Below are 25,078 nucleotides of genomic sequence, written 5' to 3' on the forward strand. Positions count from 1 at the left end.
AATGGTGAAAAAGGTGGTGAAATGGGATTTTAAAAACCACAAAAATTTGTTAAAAGTTGCAAATTAGAGTGGACAAAAACAGACAGAACAAGTTGTTAAAAGGGTCCAAAGTGTCAATATTAAAACAATTAGTTTAAAATGGCAAATAATGGGCATGATAAATGGTGAATGTGGTTAAATTGGCAAAAATAATCATGAAATATGGTAAAAAAATAAATAAATAAATAAATAAAGATTAAAAGTGACAAAATAAATCAACATATTTGACATTAGTTGGAAAAGTGGTGGACCCCCATTTGAGATCATGAAACACTAGGAGAAGATGTCTTCAATAAATAATTTTAAACAATTTGAGCCCATTTTTCCTTATTTTTATCCTTTTCTGCAACTACACCAAACTCACCATATTTTAACCTATTTTCATCACTTTTTCTTGCCATATTTTTACTCCTTTTAATGTATTTTTGCTACATTACTCCTATTTCTGACACTTCTACATCACAATTCAATGTCTTTTCTGCACATTTGTCCCACTTTCTAGACATTTTCAACACTTCTAAACCCTTTCCACCATTTTTCCACCTAATGTCACATATGTTGACGCATTATTGTCACTTTTAACCTCTTTCCACCATATTTTATTTTTGCCAATTTAGCCACATTCACCATTTGTCATGCCCATTATTTGCCAGTTTAAACTAATTGTTCCAATATTAACACTTTGAACCCTTTTACTGTCTGTTTTTACACACTCTAATTTGCAACTTTTAACCAATTTCTGTGGTTTTTAAAAACCCATTTCACCACCTTTTCCACCATTTTTGGTCACTTTTAACCATTGTATTTGTGATTAAAACAAGGATTTCCATCTTTAAGATGACTATAATAATAATAATCTTCCTGGATATTATTCAGATGAATAAATAAACCATGAACCATCATTTTGCTGACTTTATGGATGGACCCCAAAAATCTCTCCCCTGTATTCCCCTTATAGATGACCCTGTCTCCACATGACTGTTCTTCAATGTTCATGTCTGTGTTCAACCACCTTCAGCTACAGTGGGGGTCCCCGCTCTCTGGAACCTTTATTTTGAAGATCGGGGCCTGAAAAGGTTGAGAACAACTGATCTAATGGATTGTTTGGCTTTAAATAAATATGACATTTATCTAATAAACACATAGTTTATCCTTTTCAATCCTAAAGGTTCTTATTTCTGGGCCAAGATGTTTGGTGACGTAATGTTGTGTTTGTGGCAGTTTTACAAAGAGAATAAAGGAGCATAAAGAATGAGCAGCCAAAGTTGAACATGATTCAGATTAAAGAAGTGATGGTCTGATATCAGCCATAAGTCTCCACATTGATTTGATATAAAGTGTTCCATTACTAACTCTATGTTTGCAGCTGTTTTCTATACGTTTCACCACAAAAATGCATTTCTACTTCCACCAGTGAAGCTTCTGCCTGTGAATAAAAGACCTCAGTGTGTTTCAGATATTTGAGTTTTGTGTCTATTTGGCACAAAAATGGAGAACAAAAAAATGTGACCTTTTGACGGACAAAGACACTTTCTTCTTCTCTGAGGAACACGTTTTAACCTCTAAACCTTCAATAATTCCAGCAAGTTTGTTTTTTCCTCTTTTTTGAAATAATATGTTAAAGTTTCAATTCAGGAAATGTACTTTAAAATTTACTTTGAAAGGCCACGCCCAGAAAGAACTCATCAAAGCGATCAGTAGATGCCTCTGAGGAAGACTGACAGTTGGCAGTAGAAACATGTCTGGATAGCAGAGAACATTGTATTCTTCTCTAACGTTATTCAACATGTTTATTTTGCTTAGAGGATAAATATTAGTGCTCTACCTCAACGTTTATCACATCATTAACACCCACAAAAAGAGTCTATTACCGACATGGACCAGGGGCCACATCCGGCCCTGGGTCTATTTTTATAAGGGCCCCCAACATGAATGTATAAAATGACAGAAATACATGAAATTACCCCCAAAACGACTACAAAAGCATAGAAAAATAACTGAAAATACAAAATGATAACAGAAATGTACAAAAGTTACTCCAAAAACATACGCAATGACATGAAAACACAAAAGAATATGAAAAATATACTAAACAACTACAAAATGTGAAAAATAGATTAAAAAAAACCCACCTGAAATCACCCCCAAAATTACAACAAAATATAGAAAAATAACAGAAAATACAAAATGATAACCAAAATATACAAATTACTCCAAAAACATAAGCAATGACATAAAAACACACAGAATGATATCAAAAATACACAAACTGTTGACAAAATCTGAAAAAATATACAAAGAAGACACAAAATCACTCCCAAAATAACAACAAATTATAGAAAACGCAAGGACATAAAAACACACAGAAGAATATACAAATCGACCACAAAATCGGAAGAAAATACACAAAATGACAACAAAAATACACAAAATTACTCCCAAAATGATGACAAAAATATAAAATATATAATATACTAAATTATAACTTAAATATACAAAAGTTACTCCAAAAACATACAAAATGACATAAAAACACACAGAAGGATATCAAAAATACCCAAAACAACTTCTAAATCAGAAGAAAATACACAAAATGACTTCAATAAACACCAAAAATTATAGAAAAATTCACAGAACCACTGCCAAAATGAACAAAAATAACAAAACAACAATGCAAACTAAACTCTTAACGAGTTAAAAAGTTTTAAATTCAAACAAAAAATATTTAAAACAACATAACATTACTTGTAAAACGTGCAAGATGACGACAAAAATACACAAAATATATGAGAACAAAAATATCCTTAATTAGTCACAAAAAACAGACACAAAACAACAATAAAAAACACCCTAAATAAATCAAAAAGCACACAAACCCTTTGTTTTATGTAAATGCTCTGATTGGTCATTATTCTAATGCTGACATGAATGTTGATCATGTGACCCTCAGATCAGATACAATCACATGTTTGTACATTTCAGAAATTAAGGTTTAGTCTTTTTTTGTTATTTCATATATTATGTCTTTTTTTTTTTGTAATTTTTTGGTTGCTTTGTGTGTTTTTGGAGTTATTTTATATACTTTTGTTGTCTCTGTATATTTCTGTGTTTTTTTGTTATTTTTTTTGTTTTTGCATTTTTAAGTAATTTTTCTTGTAGTTTTATTTATTATTCTGTATTTTTTGTCTACATTTGTAGTTGTCTTGTGTGTTTTTTTCAGTAATTGTGTATATTTTTTCTGTTCAGTGTGTTTTTGGAGTCATTTTGTGCGTTTACTTTGTTGTGGGCCGTGAGTTGCCATGTCTGCCTTAAATAGTGAAGATAATCAAGAAGATGATCCTAACCATCATTATATTAATGCTGACATGAATGTTGATCATCTCTTACATCATCCATGTTTTTGTCTCCATTACCTACAACTTGCCTTATGGCATTGACCAATAGGATGGTTGAATGTGATCAGAAACCTTCAGTGATTGGATGATGGAAACATTCTCAAAGCTTCTCCTTGTTGTTGGTGTGAGGGGGAGTAATCTGTGGTATTTATTCCACATTTCGTTTCCCGTGGAATCTTTAGGGATTTCCTTCTTTTTATAAAGTTTGAGGCTGAAGCTAAAGTTAAAAAAAAGTAGATTAGTTTGATCCTGGTTTTAATCATAGTGTTTGTAGCTCCTCCTAAATCCTGTCCTTCTCACATCTGCTCCTGATTCTGCTCCTCAGGCTTTGATGGAAACATAAATCTATAGAACTCTGAGTCTGAGGGAGTTCTACTCACAATACTTTCAGCCTAGAAACCTTCAACGTGTTTAAAGAAACACACGCTGTGTCATGATTATTACAAACAAACTCAAATGTTCATGTTTAGAACAGAAAGAGTGCATTTAAAGAACTGATGATGAAGCTACACCAGCTTCCTGTTCTTAGAGCAACAAACACTCAACAAGAAGCCAGACGCTAAAGTAATGGATTACAATTACAATTACTCACGTCACTGTAATTGAGTTGCTTTTATAGGCACTTGTATGAGGTGCCAATTGTAAGGTTGCACATGCTAAAATAAACAGCAACATTTAGCAACATTTAGCAACAACCACATTTATAAAAAGTAAGTGAATTTTGTTACTTTTGACCAGATTTACAGCAATATTTGTGAAATGTGTTATTTTTTTTGCCGTAAAAATATAATGTCAATGTTAAATCTAAATTAAATTAAGTTGAAAAATAAATTTAAATGTTAAATAGTAAATCTAAATCTAAATGTTAAATGTAAATCTTAAATGTTAAATCTAAATCTAAATGTTAAATGTAAATCGTAAATGTTAACTCTAAATGTTAAATGTAATTCTAAATGTTAAATATAAATCTAAATGTTAAATGTAAATCTTAAATGTTGAATCTAAATCTAAATGTTAAATGTAATTGTTAAATCTAAATGTTCAATCTAAATCTAAATGTTAAATGTAATTGTTAAATCTAAATGTTAAATCTAAATTAAATTAGTTGAAAAATAAATTTAAATGTTAAATAGTAAATCTAAATCCAAATGTTATATGTAAATCTTAAATGCTAAATATAAATCTAAATGTTAAATGTAAATCGTAAATGTTAACTCTAAATGTTAAATATAAATCTAAATGTTAAATCCAAATGTTAAATGTAAATCTTAAGTGTTTAATCAAAATCTAAATGTTAAATCTAAATGTTAAATGTAAATCTTAAATGTTAAATCTAAATGTAATTGTTAAATATAAATCCAAATAATAAAATCTAAATGTTAAAAATAAATCTAAATAAGAAAATCTAAATGTTAAATGTAAATCTCAAATGTTCAATATAAATCTAAATAATAAAATCTAAATGTTAAATCTAAATGTCACGGGTGAAACTAAATTTTTAGCTAATATGCAAATTCGCCGGACTGAGCTTTTATGTTGGTACTTCTGGTGAATTTGCATATAAGCTAAATATTTACTTTCACTCGTGACATTTATATCTAACATTTAACATTCAGATTTCACATTTAGATTTAGATTTAGATCTAACATTTGACATTTATATTTACCATTCATATTTATGTTTAACATTTAACATTTAATTTTAAGATAAAATAAATATAACAAATTTCACAAATATTGCTGTAAATCTGGTCAAAAGTAACATTAAAAAAAATTATGCATGTTTGTTGCTAAATGTAGTTTATTTTAGCATGCACAACTTTATAATCAGCATCTTCCAAATACATTAATTAAATCAATATCCTCAATATTGATACGCTTTTATCTCATGACAGTAATTTTCTTCGCAAATTGTTGAAAAATAATTCTTTATTTTTTCCAAAATCCAAATTTTTTGTCCACAATTGAATACAAATTGCTCAATAACTCAAGGAAATTTATTGATTGGATATTGTTTGTTACTTCTATTACATTACAAATAATTGTAGGGCAGAATAATGTGGAAATTGTTCGTTTTCTTGCCAAAGATTGGCGGTCCACCTGATTTACGCTCTTTATTGTTTCATTTTACTTTGAAATAATATGAAGAAAGCTGAAGCTGTGAGATTAATACAATGGTTGATGTATTTTATCAGGTGAAAGTACTAAAATAATGTTTATTTTCAGCTCTGAAACTGCATTCCTTTGAGCTTTGGGTTGAATTTTAAAGAACCTGCAAATATTTGGATTATTTAAGTGAGTCCAGTTGTAAAAACAGGAACAGTTGTTGGTAAAAAGTGCTGAATATCAAGATTCCAACGTGTGCAGATCTGTGAGTTCTCAGCAGGTGAAAAATTAATATTACATAGAAACTATTCACAGTCCCACTAGTTTTTGAAGGACAAACTTTAAACAATGATTGAGTTTAACTAACGTAGTTTCATGGAGTTTTAACTAAATTAAACACAGACATGAAGGTTTCTCTGTGGAATGGATTCCCTTTTCTTTTAAAGCTGGAAGCAATTTATGTTCAAACCACATTCTTTAACATTTTCTATATCACACACACACACACACACACACACACACACACACACACACACACACACACACACACACACACACACACACACACACACACATACACACTCAATTTTGAACTTTGCGTCTCTTTGATGTGGCTCTTTGATGTGGCTGATGGTTCTGTTTCGTCTCGCTCTCTTTGCATTTATAGATTTTTATTTATTTGTGAGGTTGTGATTGTGTTTTTTTGATGTTGCACAACAATAAATCTGATACATTTCCACATACCTTTACATCTTTGAACCAGACAACAATAAACCTGAAGTCTTTAGAGGACATGTCCTTGTTTTACTCACAGTGACTAAAGGTAAAAGAAATACAATCTGATAATAATAATAATGAGAATAATAACAATAGTCCAAAAGTTTCTAAAACTCACCTCCCCAGCTGTGTAGATCTGTTCTGAGACAGGCTGAAGATGTATTCTTGTGTTCAGTGAAACATAAGGAAATACAAGCATGACTGCATGTTAGCATGTTAGCATGTGAGCATGTTAGCAGTCATGGTTTATGTCATGTCAGCGCTCATGGTTTCGCTCATGTTAGCATGCTACCCTCATAGTTTAGGTCATGTTAGCATGTTAGCAGTCATGGTTCATGTCATGTTAGCGCTCATGGTTTAGCTCATGTTAGCATGTTAACGCTCACGGTTTATGTCATGTTAGCATGTTAACGCTCATGGTTTAGGTCATGTTTGCATGTTAGTGCTCATGATTTAGGTAATGTTAGCATGTTTTTGCTCATGGCTTAGGTCATGTTAGCATGCTAGCACTCATGGTTCAGGTCATGTCAACATGTTAGCACTCATTATTTAGCTCATGTTAGCATGTTAGCGCTCATAGTTTAGGTAATGTTAGTATGTTAGTATGATAGTGCTCATGGTTCAGGTCATATGTTAGCATGTTAGTGTTCATGGTTTGGGTCATGTTGGCATGTTAGCATGTTTGCGCTCATGGCTTACATCATGTTAGCATGTATGCGTTCATGCTTTAGGTCATGTTAGCAGTCATGGTTTTAGGTCATGTTAGCATGTTAGTGCTCATGGTTTAGCTTATGCTAGCATGTTAACGCTCATGGTTTAGGCCATGTTAGCATGTTTGCATTCATGTTTCAGGTCATGTTAGCAGTCATGGTTTTAGGTCATGTTAACGGTCATGGATTTAGGTAATGTTAGCATGTTAGTGCTCATGGTTTAGCTTATGATAGCATGTTACCGCTTATGGTTTTGGGTCATGCTAGCATGTTTGCACTCATGGTTCAGGTCATGTTAGCATGTTAGCAGTCATGGTTTTAGCTCCTTTTGGTGGTCATGTTAGCATGTTAGTGCTTATGGTTTAGCTTATGCTAGCACTCATGGTTTAGCTCATAGTAGCATGTTAACACTCGTGGTTTAGGTCATGTTAGCATTTTAGCGCACATGATTAAGCGCATGTTAGCATGTTAGCACTCATGGTTTAACTCATTAGCATGTTAAAACTCATGGTTTAGGTCATGTTAGCATGTTAGCACTCATGATTTAGCTTATGTTAGCATGTTGGTGCTCATGGTTTAGCTAATGTTAGCATGTTAGCACCTATGTTTTAGCTCATATTAGCTTGTTAATGCTCATGGTTTAGCTCCTGTTAGCATGTTGGCACTCATGGTTTAGCTCATGTTAGCATTCATGGTTTAGCTCCTGTTAGCATGTTGGCACTCATGTTAGCATTCATGATGTAGCTCATATTACCATGTAAGCACTCATGGTTTAAGTCATGTTAGCGCTCATGGTTTAGCTCATGTTAGCATGTTGGCACTCATGGTTTAGCTCATATTAGCATGTTACCCTCATGGTTTATCTCCTGTTAGCATGTTAGTGCTCATGGTTTAACTCATGTTAGCATGTTAGCATTCATAGTTTAGCTCATGTTACCATGTTAGCACTCATGGTTTACCTCATATTAACATGTTAACGCAAATGGTTTAGCATGTTAGTGCTCATGTTAGCTAATGGTTCAGGCAGAGTGTAAACTAGGCAGTGTAGTATAACAGTTTGCTCCATGTTAGCAGAGGCTCAAACTGTAAACGTTTACATTCCACCTTTCATTTGCACTCACAGGACAAACAGAACTGGTTTATCTTTACAACAATGGCCGAGCTGTGAGTCTGTGAGAGGCTCAGGTTCGCAAATATAAAGAGATTCTCACACTGTGGGTCAGGAGGAACGTTAGTAAAGTTTCAGTGACACTGATGTTTTGATTACCTTGCCTGCAAGATGGATTCTCATGGTGTTCACAAACACCAGAATCCATCTTGTGCTGTTCCCGCCTTTACCTTTCGAATCCGAACCGAAACGATTCGAACCAATCATGAGGCAGTGTTGTGGTTTAGGGCGGGACATCCGGGTGCGACGAAGGCAAAAGCACCGAAGCAAAACTGGCGCATGCACAGTTGTGGGGAGAGGAACTAGCTGGGCTCCTGCTATTAGCATAGCTCCGAATCAAAATAGAAAGACGTTGACGCAGGAGGACGATTAATGTGCCCTAAACTCGCATACTCATGTTGCAAAAACGGCAAAAGTCACTCAACGACATAATGACCACAGCATTATCCCAAAAGAAAGTTTTCACCAGCGGAGCCTTGTTGTTGTTGTAGCAGCATCTCTGCGGCGCATGTCAATGATGACGTCAACATTTGTTACCGTGTGATTGTCTAAAACAAATCATGGTGGACAGGCGCTTCGCCCAATCAGCTTCAAGCATTCTGTTCATGTCCTTCCCTGGTTTCGAAAGGATTCGCCAGACACAGACCCAGATTGATGAGGAGAACTCGAGTTAGAGGGAGGGGCTACACAATATTTTAATATATAGAATGATTCAGCAGAGAAAAGCTTGTATTGAAAGAGTTTCATCTAAAGTCATTTATTTTTAGTGGAGTGAGTTTGGACCCCCACTGAGCCTCTGAAAAAAAGGTCGACTGCACATCCTTGACATTGCCCCTATGAGATGACATACGTGTCATTAGTGCTGCATTGATAGCCTCGAAGGAGTTCTACAACAAAGGAGTTGCGGAAGAAAAATAATAATAACTCCTACGAGAACCATGTATTTGGCAATTTTCACTTGCCAAATACAATAAGAAGGCAAATCATTCCTAACTAGAGAAACCCATTTAAGTTATTGTATTTTCCCCCTTCAGGCTTCAAACTGTTCAAACTGCTGATGTTGATCCTCAGCTGTGTGTGTGTGTGTGTGTGTGTGTGTGTGTGTGTGTGTGTGTGTGTGTGTGTGTGTGTGTGTGTGCGTGCGTGTGTGTGTGTGTGTGTGTGTGTGTGTGTGTGTGTGTGTGTGTCTTCGTCTGCTTCTTCTGGTTCTTTCACTGATTAGATTCTCAGCATCTTTTCTCTAAATGCTTTCTTGTCTAATTGTGATTCTGCTCTCAGGCAGTGGTTGGCAGGACCTTCTCCTCTTTGCTCAGGATGCTGATCAGTTAATCAGTGAATTATTAAAGACACTAACGGCTCCTTAAATCACTGCTTTTCCAACACTTTTTCCTCCTGTGCACCACAAACTGAAGCCAAGAAGGTTTTTGGACTGAGACGTAAGGGCTTCAGGAGCATTATTTTAATTACATCCAAGATGGAATCAATGTTGATGGTAGAGGCATCTGAAAGGCCTGGAGCTCTGGGAGTATTACTGTGGGAGTGATTCTCCCTAATGCTGAGTCACTGCAGGCTTTTACTACATCTAAATAGTTCAATAAAAGCTGGTAATAAAAACACCTAAATTTAGAAGAAAAAAAAAACACTCAAATAACATTAAAAAGGTTTTACTCTTTCACGAGGAGGTTTTTCAGACGTTTCCATATTGAAATGTATGAAATGTTTTTGTGATTTAGATGAATATTAAAGGATTGTAAGAAATTGCCGGATGTTTAGAAAAATGAAGTTTAAAAAGACTGATCTGAGTGGGCGTGGTCATTCTAGATTGTTATTGTAAGGTGTGTTTGAACCAATCTCCAGTGAGCTCATCATTCACTAGTTAACCTTAATGTACTGTATATCTTGCTCTCTGATGTTCCTTTGGACGTGAATCAGCTTTCAATGCATCAATAATAGATGGTGATGAAACAAACAGCTGTTCACATCCCTGTTAACTCACTGAGTGAGCAGCAGACGACCCACTTTACTGGCTGTGGGTGTGTGTGTGTGTGTGCAGTGCTGGCTCTAGCCTCTTTGGCACCCTAGGCAAGATATACTTTTGGCGCCCCCTTATATTGTTTTTTTAAAATATCAAGTAATTGTTATTTACATTATTGTTATGATATTATTATTATCAGAATCATTTGTAACACTTGCATAGTGGTCTTCACCGTACCCACAAAGACACTTTCCATAAGGAGAAATCATGAGCAGAATTACTATTTAGACTTTTTTTAAATTTTGATAAAAGGGTTCACATACACATAAAAAACACAAACAAAGGTTACGGACGTTAAAGAGGGTTACGTATGGTTACGGACTGTTATGGAGGGTTACGCACTGTTACTGACTGTTACGGTGTGGTTACAAATGATTACGGATGATTACTGACTGGTATGATGTGTTGCGAAGGGTTACAGATGGTTACGGACTGTTATGGAGGGTTACGCACTGTTACTGACTGTTACGGTGGGGTTACAAATTGTTACGGAGGGTTACGGATTATTACTGACTGATATGATGTGTTACGAAGGGTTACAGATGGTTACGGACTGTTATGGAGGGTTACACACTGTTACTGACTGTTACGGTGGGGTTACAAATTGTTACGGAGGGTTACGGATGATTACTGACTGGTATGGTGTGTTACAAAGGGTTACGGTTGTTCATGCATGTTTACGGACTGTTATGGAAGGTTACGGACTGTTACGGTGGGGTTGTAGACTATTATGGACTGTTACAGATTGTTACGGATGGTTACAAATGGTTACGGGCGGTTAAAGACTGTTACAGACGGTTACGGACGTTTATGGACTGTTACCGACATTACGGGCTGTTACAGACGTTCACGCATTGTTACGGACTGTTATGGACTGTTACGAATTGTTATGGACTGTTACGAACGGTTACCGACTGTTACGGAGTGTTATGGAAATTCACAGATGTTTACAGACTGTTACGGAAGGTTACGGATGGTTACGGGCTGTTACAGAGGGTTACGGACTGTTATGGATGGTTACGGTGGGTTTACAGACTGTTAGAAAGGGTTACGTATGGTTACGGAGAGTTATGGAAGGTTACGGATGGTTACTGACTGTTACGAAGGGTTAATGACCGTTACGGACTGTTACGGAGGGTTACGGGCGGTTACAGACTATTACAGACGGTAACGGATGGCTACTGACATTTACGGACCATTACGGACTGTTGCGGACGTTACGGATTGTTATAGACGGGTACGGACGTTTACGAACTGTTACGACTGTTACACAGGGTTACGGACTGTTATGCAGTGTTATGGACTGTTACAGATTGTTACGAAGGGTTACGGACTTTCACTGATGTTTACAGACTGTTACGTAGGGTTATGGACGTTCACGGATGTTTACAGACTGTTACGGTGGGTTACAGACTGTTACGGACTAAGTAACAGTATTAATGTCTTATTTTTTTGGAGTTTCGTTACACTTTAAGAACAGCAATCCACAAAAATGTGATTATATCTGAGCCTTAATACAGAAAAGAACAAAGAGTTTGAGTGTTTTTTAATGTTATTTGGTGTATTTCTGTTGCATATTTGTGTATTTTTGGACTAATTTGGGGAGCCTATGATGTCATTTTGTATGTTTTTGTTGATACTTCATTATTTTTTGTGAGTTTTTGTTATTGTGTGTTTTTGTTTACGTTCTCATTTTATTTTATTGTTTTCTGTGTCAAAAGAACTTCCGGAATTACAATTTTTTATGTGGATTCAATTAGGGGTGGCCAGTTACCTATGTTTCTGAGAGAGGACGGATGTCATTCAAAAATAATTGCCATCGTTGTTCGGTTCCATCAAATATGAAGTTGTTCTTTCAGATAAATCTAAATAATGAAGTTATTACCACAACAATTAAATATAAATGCAGGACAAACACTTTAAAACTGTCCATCAAACTCAAGTAATTTCATTTCAGGCAAATTAATTTAACAATAAATGTGTTTTCCTTTTGGTTAAAGGATTAAAATAAAGCAACCTTTATCTATTTTGTTTTATTCATCAGATTTTATGAACTTCCTCTGAGCCAACAGTTACTAACTGGATCCAAACACATTCAGCTGTTCAAAAATACTCAAATAGATTCTCTACAAGCTGCCAATTGCCCATTGGCAGATAAATCTGCTAATTATCACCACACACATCCACACACACGCACACAGACCTGCAGCCAGGTATGTGGTCAATTACATTTTAAAATTACAATTACTTCTTCAACTATCCATGTTCAATTATCGTCACTTATTATCATTTAAAATCTCGGGGTAAAAAGGTGCAGACGCCCACACCAAAATAATTGATACTAATATTGTCATTGATTAGGAAGCCTAACAAGGTGATAGATCATATTTTTAGTGTATTTCTCCATCCTTGCTAAATGTGGGCAGTGACAGTGACCTTTCATTATCTTAAGTGTCTCTGCAGACAGAAACACGCAAACACACAAACACAGAGAGCTGATGCATTAAGGTAAATAATGCTGAAACAAGCTTTTCAATAGGGAACTGATAATTAAGGAGAGCATTAGAGGGCTGACACAAGCGTTCCATCTGAGACTGTATCACCTACGATACTCCTTTAGTAACGTTACGCTACGTTCCACTGCCTGGTTATTATTGTTGAAGGAATGTTATGAGAATTGATGGACTATAATAATTCATTTATATAAACTCTTTTGTGTTATTATCTGTTGAAGAAAAGTCGATAAAGAAGTGAAGCTTTATTTTTATGATTAAAAACACACATTAATGACGCGGAAAGTATAAAGTCGCATCATTCTTTCTTTTGTGAACATTATAATAAATTATATGTGAATTAAAATAGAATATAATTATACTGTACAGTAATTAATGAGAAATAATGAACTTTATTATGGACTGGAGGTGAGTTGATGAAGGACTGAGTTGTTTTCTTTGTCCTCTGGTTGATAAATATTATTTTATAGGCTGTTTTCTTCCCTTAATCACTTCATTTTTCATGTGAATAATCTGTGTCATTGCAGATACATGTAGTTCTCTTTCAAAACATTACTTTTGATGTCTCACTATGGGATATACGTCTCTGCGTCATATCACAGAAACCCTTTCTAATAAAACCAACCTGATTTGCTGGTGAAATGTATTCATTCGCGACAAAGTCCCACCTACTATAAGTAGAGTGGGCGGAGAATATATTGGCATTCCAAAACCTCTTCTCATCAGGAAGCTGATCTGTCCACAGGTGTACCCTACTTGGATTTGGTTGCCAGACGCTGCTGCTGGTATCCTTTCCCATGACCACCAGGTAAACCAGTGTTTTCCGTGACCCCACGCTTGGGACTACACTGCTTAGGTGCCCTCCACGGCCATCGAAAAGAACCAACTGCTGACACTTTGGCTCGGCTCACCACCTTCCACTCAACACCCCAGTTGGCAGCTCGGTGACGACACCGCCGTCACCACCCCACGGGGTCACCAGTTGCTGGTTGTCGGCCCTCCACTATCTTAGAGGTTAGCACCCACGTGTTAGCGCTAACTAGCTTCTTCTTCCTGCCTGCACCCCAGCTCAGGGTGGACAAATAGAGGGAAAAGCCCCACACACCGGAGGGGCTGGAGGCTGCAGGTGTGGCAAAAAGATTTTGGAGCGGGACACACACCAAGTCTGCTCCAGGTGCCTCGGGCTGGAACATGCCCAGCGGGCCCTGGACTCTCCCGGGTCCTGCCACCACTGCGCCGCCTACACTATGAAGAGCCTCCATAGGTGGCTGACACACCAGGTCCCGGTATGAGGGGAAGCAACTTCCCCCAACCAGGGGTATGGCGAAACAGCTGGTCCCCGTCTTCTCAGAGCTGTTGGATGAGGTGGCACTCTCCTGGAAGGACCGGCCTCACTAATAGGGGCGCGGTACCGGAGGGCCTGTGCCTGCTTCCGGTAGAGCTGCTGGTTGCTGCACACCTGCTTCCCCGGGCTCCTGTCGTTTCTCCCCGGAAACCAAGCCTGCCTGGGAAGTCCGACCGCTAGCAGTCAGCCCTGTTGGAGCATGCCTATAAGGCTTTGGGGCTCTCGACCAGAGCTCTGAATGTCTTATCACTGTTCACGGCATACCAGGCGGAGCTGTGTGATGACTTTGAGTGGACTACGGACTCGACCTGCAAGGAGGAGATGTCAGTGGTCACCGACCTGTGCCTCCGGGTCCAGCGTTTTGCGGCCCTAGCCATGGGGAAAGCGATGGGGTCCCTGGTCCTCCAGGAGCGAGCCCTTCGGCTCGACCTGGCAAGCCTCTCTGAGGCAGAGAAGGGCGACATCTTGGACATGCCCTTCATCCCTGAAGAAATCTTTGGCTCCGTGCTAGCCTTTATGCAGCGGCACTGTGAGGCGCAGAAGAAAGATGACGATGACCTCTGCCTCTACCTTCCCAGGAAGCCTCTGGTCCTGTCTCCTCCTGCTTGCCTCGTTTAAAAATCCTAAACTGTCTACGCCCCGACCTCCCCAACCGTCAGGTCACGGTTCGGCTGGCCTAAGAAGCCCACATCCATAGCTGCGGCCGCGCCAGTACTGCCTGACGTGCTGGGGCGCAGTGCACGAGGGGCGATTGGTGAGAGGGCATTGGAGTGTGAGTCTCCAGCGCTCCCACGTCAATTACTTGGAACTCTCAGCGGTATTCCTTGTGCTGAATCATTTCCTTCAGTTCCTCATGGGTTGCCATGTCCTGGTGAGGACGGACAATACGACCACGGTAGCGTATGTCAACAGTCAGGGCGGGTTGGCTCTCATCAGCTGCACTTGCTGCACTCTGATCCTCTGGAGTTGCGGTCGCCCTCTCTCGCTCCTGGCGACGCACATTTCGGGGGCCCTGGATTTGGGGGCAAACCTGTTGTCCAGGGGTTCACCGTGTTACGGGGAGTGGCGGCTTCACCCGGAGGTCGTGGAACAGATATGGTCCCGTTAAGCATGGGCCAGTGTAGATCTTACTTAATGTCCTCCTTTTGAACCAATGAAACTTGAAGTTTGTGTCCCTAAAGGCAATGCTGCTGCTGGCTTTTGCATCAGCCAATCGTGTCAGTGACATCCACGCGCTGTCAGTGTACTCATCCTGTGCTCAGTTTTTCCCAGGTGACGCTAGGATGGCGCTGAAGACCAACCCAGCGTTTGTGCCGAAGATGTTGGGTTTGTGTTCTTCTATTGACCTCACAGCCTTCCCTGCCTCACAGGGTGAGCAGGGGCCTAATCTGTTGTGTCCTGTACACGCTGTGCACGCGTATGTGGATATGACAGGGAGCTTCAGGGTAAGCGGTCAGCTCTTCGTCGCTTGGGCTCCACCCCGTAAAGGCAATCGTGTTACTAAGCAACGCCTGTCACTCTGGGTGGTGGAGGCGATTGCTTTGGCTTATTCTAGTGAAGTTCTGCAACCGCCTGTGGGCTTGCGTGCACATTTGACTCGGGGTTTAGCCACTTCCTGGGCCTTGTTCAGGGGAGTGTCTGTTCAGAATATTTGTGCAGCGGCAAGTTGGTCCTCGCCCCTCGGTTCTCTTGTCGTGATTGGGATGGTGCTGCCCTGAGGCCTGGCGTAGCGTGCGAAAAGCTTGTCTGTAATACAGGAGCTACAACTTTAGATTGTAACTTTAGATTGTACATTACCCCTTCTCTGAGTAATATGAGGAAGATGTCTCACAAAGACAACCCTTCTTGCCACCTGAGTGAGAAGAGGTTTGCTTATTGAAAGCCAATGTATTCTCCGCCCACTCTACTTATAGTAGAGAAAACCTTGCAGCACCAGCACTAGATTGATCTATTTTTATTCTATTTAAAGAAATCGAATCTTGTCTCAGGCCTCAGAATTTCAATGGTCACGAAAAATTGACAGAAATTACAGAATCTTCCTGAAACTGAAATGGCAGTATTGAGATTATTAATTTATTTCATTTTATTTCATTATTTTAAATAAAATCAGACAGGAACCGTATTCTGACACAAAATGTATATTTATTTTTGGGAAGATATCTCACATTTACACACAAATACATGCATATTGAGATTGTATTTAATCCTATTCAAGGTTTTTTTTTCGCCATTACAGAAAGTTGACAACATTTACTTTAATCGTCTTCACATAATGTATCATAAATTAACAAGAATAATTACAACCTGCTCTATAGCCTTTATTATTTATATATCATTATATACATGTTAAAATAAACAAAACTCTCATGTGATCTTTACTGACTCATCAATCTATAAACCAGGATTTTTCCACATGCGGCCCTCAGTTTAATCTCAATTCTCTACAAAATATGATGTAATATGAGGCGATATGACAGACTTCACCTTCTGATAAAGTAAATATACACTAAATATATCCCAACATGCTTGTTTTGGGACAATATCACACATTTACACCATATTTTGGTGGAATTTTGGTGGGCTAATGTTAGCCTTAGCATGTCTAGCTAACAGTTGGGAGTCAAATCTTACATAAAATCTTGCGTTTGTTTGTTTCAGTGCATTTCTACTGTAAATAGATATGAAATTATGAACAATAATTAACTCTGTTGACATATTAATCATGTTTGTCATGACTCAGGAAATGTGTTAGCGAGTCTGATTAGAAAAAAACGAGGAAACTGATTTATTTTTACACATAAACATAATGCTGTATAATAGCCATAAACCCTCACCCACATGTTTTGGGACAATATCACACATTTCCTCCATATTTTTCACTGTAAAACAGGTGGGCTAATTTTAGCTCTAGCATGTGTAGCTAACGGTTGGACACCAAATTTGGCGTAATCTCTGCACGTGATTGTTTATTCACATTTTTATTGTATAAATATGAAATTAATGACAATAGTTAACTTTATTTACCATATTAAGCATCTTTGGTATGATTTCAGGAAGTTTAATAACAGGGATTTAGTCTGATCAGAGAAAAACGAAGAAACAGAAACAAAACACATGAATATAAAGCTGTATCATTTTGCCATGAACACTGGCAGTTTTTGAGCATAGTAATAAATATATAAAATCATAATGTAATGGTCCAGCTGCTGCTGACCTACGGTAACCCTCATTTACACACAGTCCTCCACATTAATGCAGTAAATATGACACATACTGACCCACAACAGTTCATTGAAATTGCTTTTTTTTAAAGTGGAATATTTGCTGATGTGAATTCCATTCTGCTCAGCTCTTAATTAGCATAGTCACAAATTAGAGCTGTAAAAAAACAACCTTTACTGAGTTTATATCACTGCAGACAATTACCATCCAATCACATGTGAACAAAGGAGCCGCTCAGGATCGTAATGGGACGACACAAATATGGAATGAAATGACAAAAAGTGTTTGATTTTTCATTTTTTCATCATGCTTCAATATGTATGCTAATAAAAGTCAAATATAAAGCCACGTTTCTGCTCCATCTGTTTCTTTTCTCCCCTTGTGAGAGTTAAATGTGCTTCAGCAGCAAAACAAAGAAACTCCACTCGTACTAAAAGAAAAGAGCTCCTAATCTCCCTCTTTCCTCCATAAAAGTGAGTGAACGCATTTCAGAACTGGTGGAAATTTTAATTAATGGTAGTTTTTGTAAAAGTGAGGCTGGTCACTGAGCGTTATCTTCAGTTAAAGCTGAATGAACAGCATCAGAGACAGAGGGAAGATCTGCATCCTTTACACAACGACTGTTTCTGCTTCATTTCACTTTACAGATGAGTTTGGCAGCAACACAAGCTAATGTATCAGCTAATTTATCAGCTAATTTATCAGCTAATTTATCAGCTAAGTTATCAGCTAATTTATCAGCTAATTTATCAGCTTATTTATCAGCTAATTTATCAGCTTATTTATCAGCTAATTTATCAGCTAATTTATCAGCTTATTTATCAGCTAATTTATCAGCTAATTTATTAGCTAATTTATCAGCTAATTTATCAGCTAATTTATCAGCTAATTTATCAGCTTATTTATCAGCTAATTTATCAGCTTATTTATCAGCTTATTTATCAGCTAATGTATTAGCTAATTTATCAGCTAATTTATCAGCTAATTTCTCAGCTAATTTCTCAGCTAATTTCTCAGCTAATTTATCAGCTTATTTATCAGCTTATTTATCAGCTAATTTATTAGCTAATTTATCAGCTAATTTCTCAGCTAATTTCTCAGCTAATTTATCAGCTAATTTATCAGTTAATTTATCAGCTAATTTATCAGCTAATTTCTCAGCTAATTTATCAGCTAATTTATCAGCTAATTTATCAGCTAATGTATTAGCTAATTTATCAGCTAATTTCTCAGCTAATTTATCAGCTAATTTATCAGTTAATTTATCAGCTAATTTATCAGCTAATTTCTCAGCTAATTTATCAGCTAATTTATCAGCTAATTTATCAGTTAATTTATCAGCTAATTTATCAGCTAATTTCTCAGCTAATTTCTCAGCTAATTTCTCAGCTAATTTATCAGCTAATTTATCAGTTAATTTATTAGCTAATTTATCAGCTAATTTATCAGCTAATTTATCAGCTAATTTATCAGCTAATTTATCAGATAATTTATTAGCTCTGCAGAGGAATTGCATCCACAAGATCAGCCATGTCAACAACTAGCTATGTGCATCATGTTAACGCTAACCACGTGCTGCTCAGCGTTAGCAGAACGTCACTCTGAGTGCTAGCATACATTTGTGTTTCATGACTCAACGATTCTACAGCCGTCGCTGCTCGACTCAGAGACATAGGTGGAGTTTGAGATTCTTACCAGGGAGGGCAAAAGAAAATGTGTGTAACATATACAGTAATGCAAAAACTGATTAGTAACATAATTAATAATGTTGACTACAAAAATGTCTGTCGACGCGTTGTTTAATGTAGTAAATTCATGATAAAATCTTCCTGCTTCCTTTTTAACTGCAGTACCATACATGAACTGCTGGGTGCAGTGTCTGCACTTAAGCGCTTTTTTGCACGCCTGCATTTACGCTCCTCTCCCCTGCACATATTATATGGTCCAGGTTCCTGACACGCCCACTGCGCTTAAGTAGACCAAAAGCACGTAATCTGTGAATGAAGGTGGTCTGAAGCAAAGGAGTCAAACTGGGCCATGATGTCATTATACTGGGCTGTCTAAAAAAAAGCACTTTTAATTTGAAACGCCTTTGTTGATAAACAATGTAACAGTTACTGATCAGATTATTGCAGTGTGAGGATTGGCCACGTTTTTTTGTCTGTTAAAATCCCTCTATTTCCCCTCATATTATCACCAGATTAACGTTTGTTTGTGTGGAAAGCCTGATTTTAATAAAGGGGACATATCATGCTATTTTTCACCCGTCTCCATTTGTTCTAAGAACCCCAAAAACATAGTGCCGTAATTGAGGTTTATTTTCCCAAACTCTCCTGTTTTCCAGAGTTTTAGCCTCTGAAAAGTCACTTTCTGAGCAGTTCTGAAATCAAGCCGTTTTGGGGCCTGCTTATGTATATTCATGAGTGGGCGTGTCTATAGACACTCACTCACTTCATGTCTCGCTCTTTTACAGGGTGATCAGTGATCACCAAAGCAATTTTATTTTTGCTATCCACACACTGTTATGGTTTTCAGTCAAAAAACTGCATATTACAGTAAAACACTGAGTCCGTCTCAGCGCTTAGGGTCTCACAGCAGCAGCAGTCAATCAGACTCTCACCAGAGTGTTAAGCTGCTAAGTCACTTTCTCCTTCTCCTCTGCTCTTCTAACTACAGGAATTTAATGTAATAATCATATGTTTTCTCCAACCGCTGTGTCGTATTGTGTCACAAACACATCAGATCAGTGTCTTTGTTTATTCTGTTTTTGCATCCGGCCTCCTGTGTTAACTCTTGTCTCTGTGTTCTAAGTATTCCTGCTTGTGGCTCCACCTCCCAGTGATGTCAGGTGTTTGAGTTGTGACTGATTCGCTGCCTCATGTGTTGCACCCAGGTGTGGTCCGTTCCCAATCAAACCTCCCTCACTTTTTAGCTGAATGTCTGGTCACTGTTTGTTTTTTTTTTCTCGATTTCATTTGTGATGTCACAAATGTAGAAAATTTGAAACGGAGCACTTCTCTCTGTGTTGTAAGACTTGCACAGACCACAAACGAACAACTGGATGGTTTTATTTCACATTTTGTGTGCCGTGTGGACTCTCGAGTTACCTAATTTCTGTTAAAAAAGACTGGAAAAGTGGATTTTTCATAATAAGTCCTCTTTAACGTCTTACACTCCTGCATTCAAAAATGATCAGCGCGCATTAGTCGTCATCATCATCAGCTGTCATTAATGTTTCTCTTGTGATTTACTCTTGTAGTGGATCAAACTGCGGCCTTACGTTATACACAGTGTAAAATAGTTTAATCAGTCTGACGTCTGTCAGAGTTTCATTGTAACGAGCTGCAGCAGCTGACATGCACACACAGCTGATCAGCTCCACAACGCTGCTCTCACCCCCATTCAGGACAAGGAGTGGACGGCACGGGTACAATATAATCAAATGTAACAAATTTTGCATGGCTTTTCTGAGAGAATAGAGCCCATTGTGAAGAAAGAAGTCACATGACTCGAGCGCCAAAAAATAACATATATTTTTAAAGAACAACAAATTAATTAGTATATATTTGTACAGTCACTGTTTTATGGCACTTAAAATATTTGTATATTATGTACATTATATTAAGAATTGTACTTATTTTTTCAAATGATTTTGGGAAATGAAAACTTTTGACCACTGGAGGGGGAATGCTGATCTATGTATTGATCTATGAGGCCTTGTCTACATAGTTATTCTTTTAGCTATATTAATCCTTTTTGTTGCAGTATTAAAAATCTATTGCAAAGACAGCTTCCTTGTTTTATTCTAGTTTCTTCACTCAGATGTTATGTTGGAGTGCGTTTGTATATCAGACGCTCCAATAACCGCTAGTGATGACGACCATATGGAAACTAAAGCTGTGGAAGAATCCAGTGAAATTTAATCTGCTGTAAATTCTTCAAAGAGCTGAAAAGTGAAGTTTCCAGATGTTTGATGTAAAGGTCATTGATATCTAACGCAAAGCACATGTCGTTTGTCTGCACCATATCTGTCAAGTTTTAGATTTGTAAAATATGGAAAATTTTCTCGTTTCCCGCTACGATCCCCCCCCCCACTCATATCTCAAAATGGTGATATACGATCTAAATCTAGATCATTTTATTTTAAATAAGGTCTGACCAGAAAGACCATTCTGGGTTAAATTTGCTGATGCAAAATGCCACACAGACACATTTATTAACCAACAGCTACACAATATGTGACACTTTTGGCCTCTTCACCTGTAACAGACAGCACGTGTGAGTGAGTTCTGTAGTGTGGCTTGTTTAGATGAAGGTTTGTGTTAGAACACACTCAGTGATTATTTCACTGAGCTGAGAAGTAAAAGCAGCGACTGCTAAAATGAGTATTTTAATCCAAAATAAGCTATAATACATATTTATATATGCAATATTGTATAGTTTTCTATAACTCGAATCTTGATATATCACCTAGCCCTAATTCCTACATTATAATACAGCCTATATTATGGGTACATGAAGAACACTTGTTTATTTAATATATTTACTGTTAATTTCACGTTGCTTGTCTTTAAATTAGACATTAACATTTTATTTTCATTATATTTTCTTATAATTTCTCATGCTCACTCATGTGGTTCTCTGGTATTCACTAATGACTTATTAGACACATTCGTTGCAGAATGTACATCCTCTAACACTTTTTTTTAAGGAGTATATATTTGTGAGGCTTGTGATTGGTTGATTTTTCATGCTGATTTATTTTGTTCCTTCCCCCGTGGGAGACGCTAAAATCTTCAAAGAAGCAGAGGAATGTTTTTATATATTTACCTTTTAATTATTACGACATAATAAGACGGGATATTTATAGGATAATACAAATACGGGAGGATGGTGAGAAAGAAGGGTAAAATACCTTAGTTTCTTGGCTAAAACGTGATAGTTGACAGGTATGGTCTACACTGCTGCTAATGCTAACGCTAATTCTGCTGCAGAGCATTACAGGCCCAATGCCGGTATGTTTCAATGATGTAATAACAGTGGTTGTGTTGAGCTGATCTAATGAGATGAATCACAGTAACATGAGATAATATTGTGATTGTGATGATGATGCACTTTTTATTGATCTGAAATATGAATATTGTGAAGCTTTTATCACAGGAGCTTGATCTGATTCAAACACTATAGATCACTATACATCGTGTCATTTATCATCATTTCTTTTTATTCTCTGTGATATATAAATGTAAACTCTCATTCCAAGCAGTGATTGATTTATTTCTCACTGATGTTTTCTTTTTTTTTTTTTTCCTATTCTTTCCAGATGTTCCTCCACATGTTCTCCTGGTCACTGTGATGTCACTGAGCAGTGAAACATCGGCTCATCTTCCACTAATGTTCAGATCAATGTCATCATTCAATAGAAAGTCACTCAGTGATGTAAGAACCATAGATAGAGAACCATAATAGGAAGATGATACGACTGTAGTTATCAGCATTTACATTAACTTTAGATATGAAATACTTTCACACTTTGGAGCATCATTATATATATATTGTATACTGAACATATACTTATCTCATGCCTTATGAGTGTAATGTAAGAGTATTTATTTTATTTCATTTATTTTACATATATTTTATACATTTTATTCCTTTCTTCAGAGGGTAAATTGTGTACTTTTTGTTTTATCTCAATTTATTCAATGCTGTAACAAAGAATTTTTCCCATTGTGGGATTTATTAAGTATAATATAATATTTAATCTAATATAACTTAATCTGATCTAAAATAATCTAATTTAAACTAATATAATAAAAACGAATCGAATAAAAACTAACTTAACATTATCTAATATCATCTAATCAATATAATAAAAACTAATCTAATCTAATATGTAATGTTATATAATATAGTCAATCCAATAAAAACGAATGTAATACAATATTATCTAATCTATTCTAAACTAATCTAATTAAAAAACAAATCTAATCTAAATGAATCTAATTTAAACTAATCTTATCGATCTAATAAAAAGAATCTAATCTAATATTATCAAATATTTTACAATCTAATCGAATCTAATATAATAGTCAATCCAATAAAAACTAGACTAATCTAATATGATCTAATGTAATCTAATCCAATATCATTAAACATGATCTAATCTATTCTATATGAATCTGATTGAATCTATACTAATCTAATTTAATAAAAACAATTCTAATCTAAACGAATCGAATGTAAACTAATCTTTTTAATCTAATATTTTCTATTATTATTTAATATTTTCTATTATCTAATATTATTTAATCTAATCCAACAAGCAATAAGTGACAGATATCAGTCCCAACAGGAACTTTGCTTTAAATTTCCTAGATTTTATTACACATTTCAAGATCTTGCAAGAATTTAGGCTTTTTTTAAAAATTGTTTAACATTAATAACTGTAATATAAGCACTGGGAAAACTGTGAGCTGCTGAAAATATTGTTGAGTTTCATTTACACAATGATTCATGTTCTTTTTCTGTTTTTTATTTTTCCTGCAGGCCTAACTGGATGCTCCGAAGGGCCAGAATTGGCCCCCGGTCCTTGAGTTTGACACAGGTGCTGGTAATCTAGTCTTATCCAACGATCCCAAACGCACTCATTATTTGCCAGTTTAAACTAGTTGCTCGAATATTGACATTTTGAACCTTTTTTTTTTTACCACTTTTTCTGTCTGTTTTTACCCACTCTAATTTGCAACTTTTAACCAATTTGTGTGATTAAAACAAGAATTGCCATCTTTAAAATGACTGTAATAATAATAAACTTCCTGGATAACGGTGATAAATGTGTTTATCACAGATTCATAGAACAATGGACCATCATTTTGCTGACTTTATGGATGAACCCCAAAAATCTCTCCCCTTTATTCCCCCTTATAGATGACCACATGACTGTTCTTCAATGTTCATGTCTGTGTTCAACCACCTTCAGCTACAGTGGGGGTCCCTGCTCTCTGGAACCTTTATTTTGGGGGTCTGGGGCTGAAAAGGTTGAGAACAACTGGTCTAATAAATAAATGCAAGCAGCAGTTTTTCTATTAGTTATTAAAACAACAGTAAAATAAAGAACTTTGGCGAGAAGTGGAGGATTCCTGTAAGCAGACGCTGTTCTGTGACATTTATACTTTCCCTAATGACTGGATTATTGTTGGCAAATAAAGATACACAGAGTGATGTCAGTGTGAGAGAGAAGAAGACGAGAAGAGAGCGGTAAATGTTGACGATGGAGAGGAGGAACTCTGTGATAAAGGAGAAGTGACAGAACAGCTCAGAGACACTCAGGGAAACACAAAGATCAATAAAACACTTTTTAAAAACTTTCTACAAGCTTGTAAAGCTCTAGGATCTGTTTAGAAACTCAAAATAAAATAATGGTGTCTTCAGGAAGCAGAACCTCCACCTTTAAACTGTGACACTTTACAGTGTTTACTTATCCAGATTAAGATTAAAATCTGTTTTTAAAAGAGGAACAATCACAAATGTCAGATTTACATTCTCAAACATAAATTAGCATCGTCTTCGTCTTTTTCTACTTCTTCAAAAAGCAGCTTCCAGTGTTTTTATCTTTTCATCCTGAACTTTTCAAACCATATAAAGACTTTGATCGTCCCCAAACCAATCACGTTGGAAAGTGTTCAGCTCGTTGATTTGATGATGATGTTTACCTCGTTTATAGAAAAACAAATACTACTTTAGTCCGTATGGAAAAGCTTTTAAA

The sequence above is a fragment of the Gouania willdenowi genome, chromosome 20, assembly GCF_900634775.1.
Source record: "Gouania willdenowi chromosome 20, fGouWil2.1, whole genome shotgun sequence".
Lineage (NCBI taxonomy): Eukaryota > Metazoa > Chordata > Actinopteri > Blenniiformes > Gobiesocidae > Gouania > Gouania willdenowi.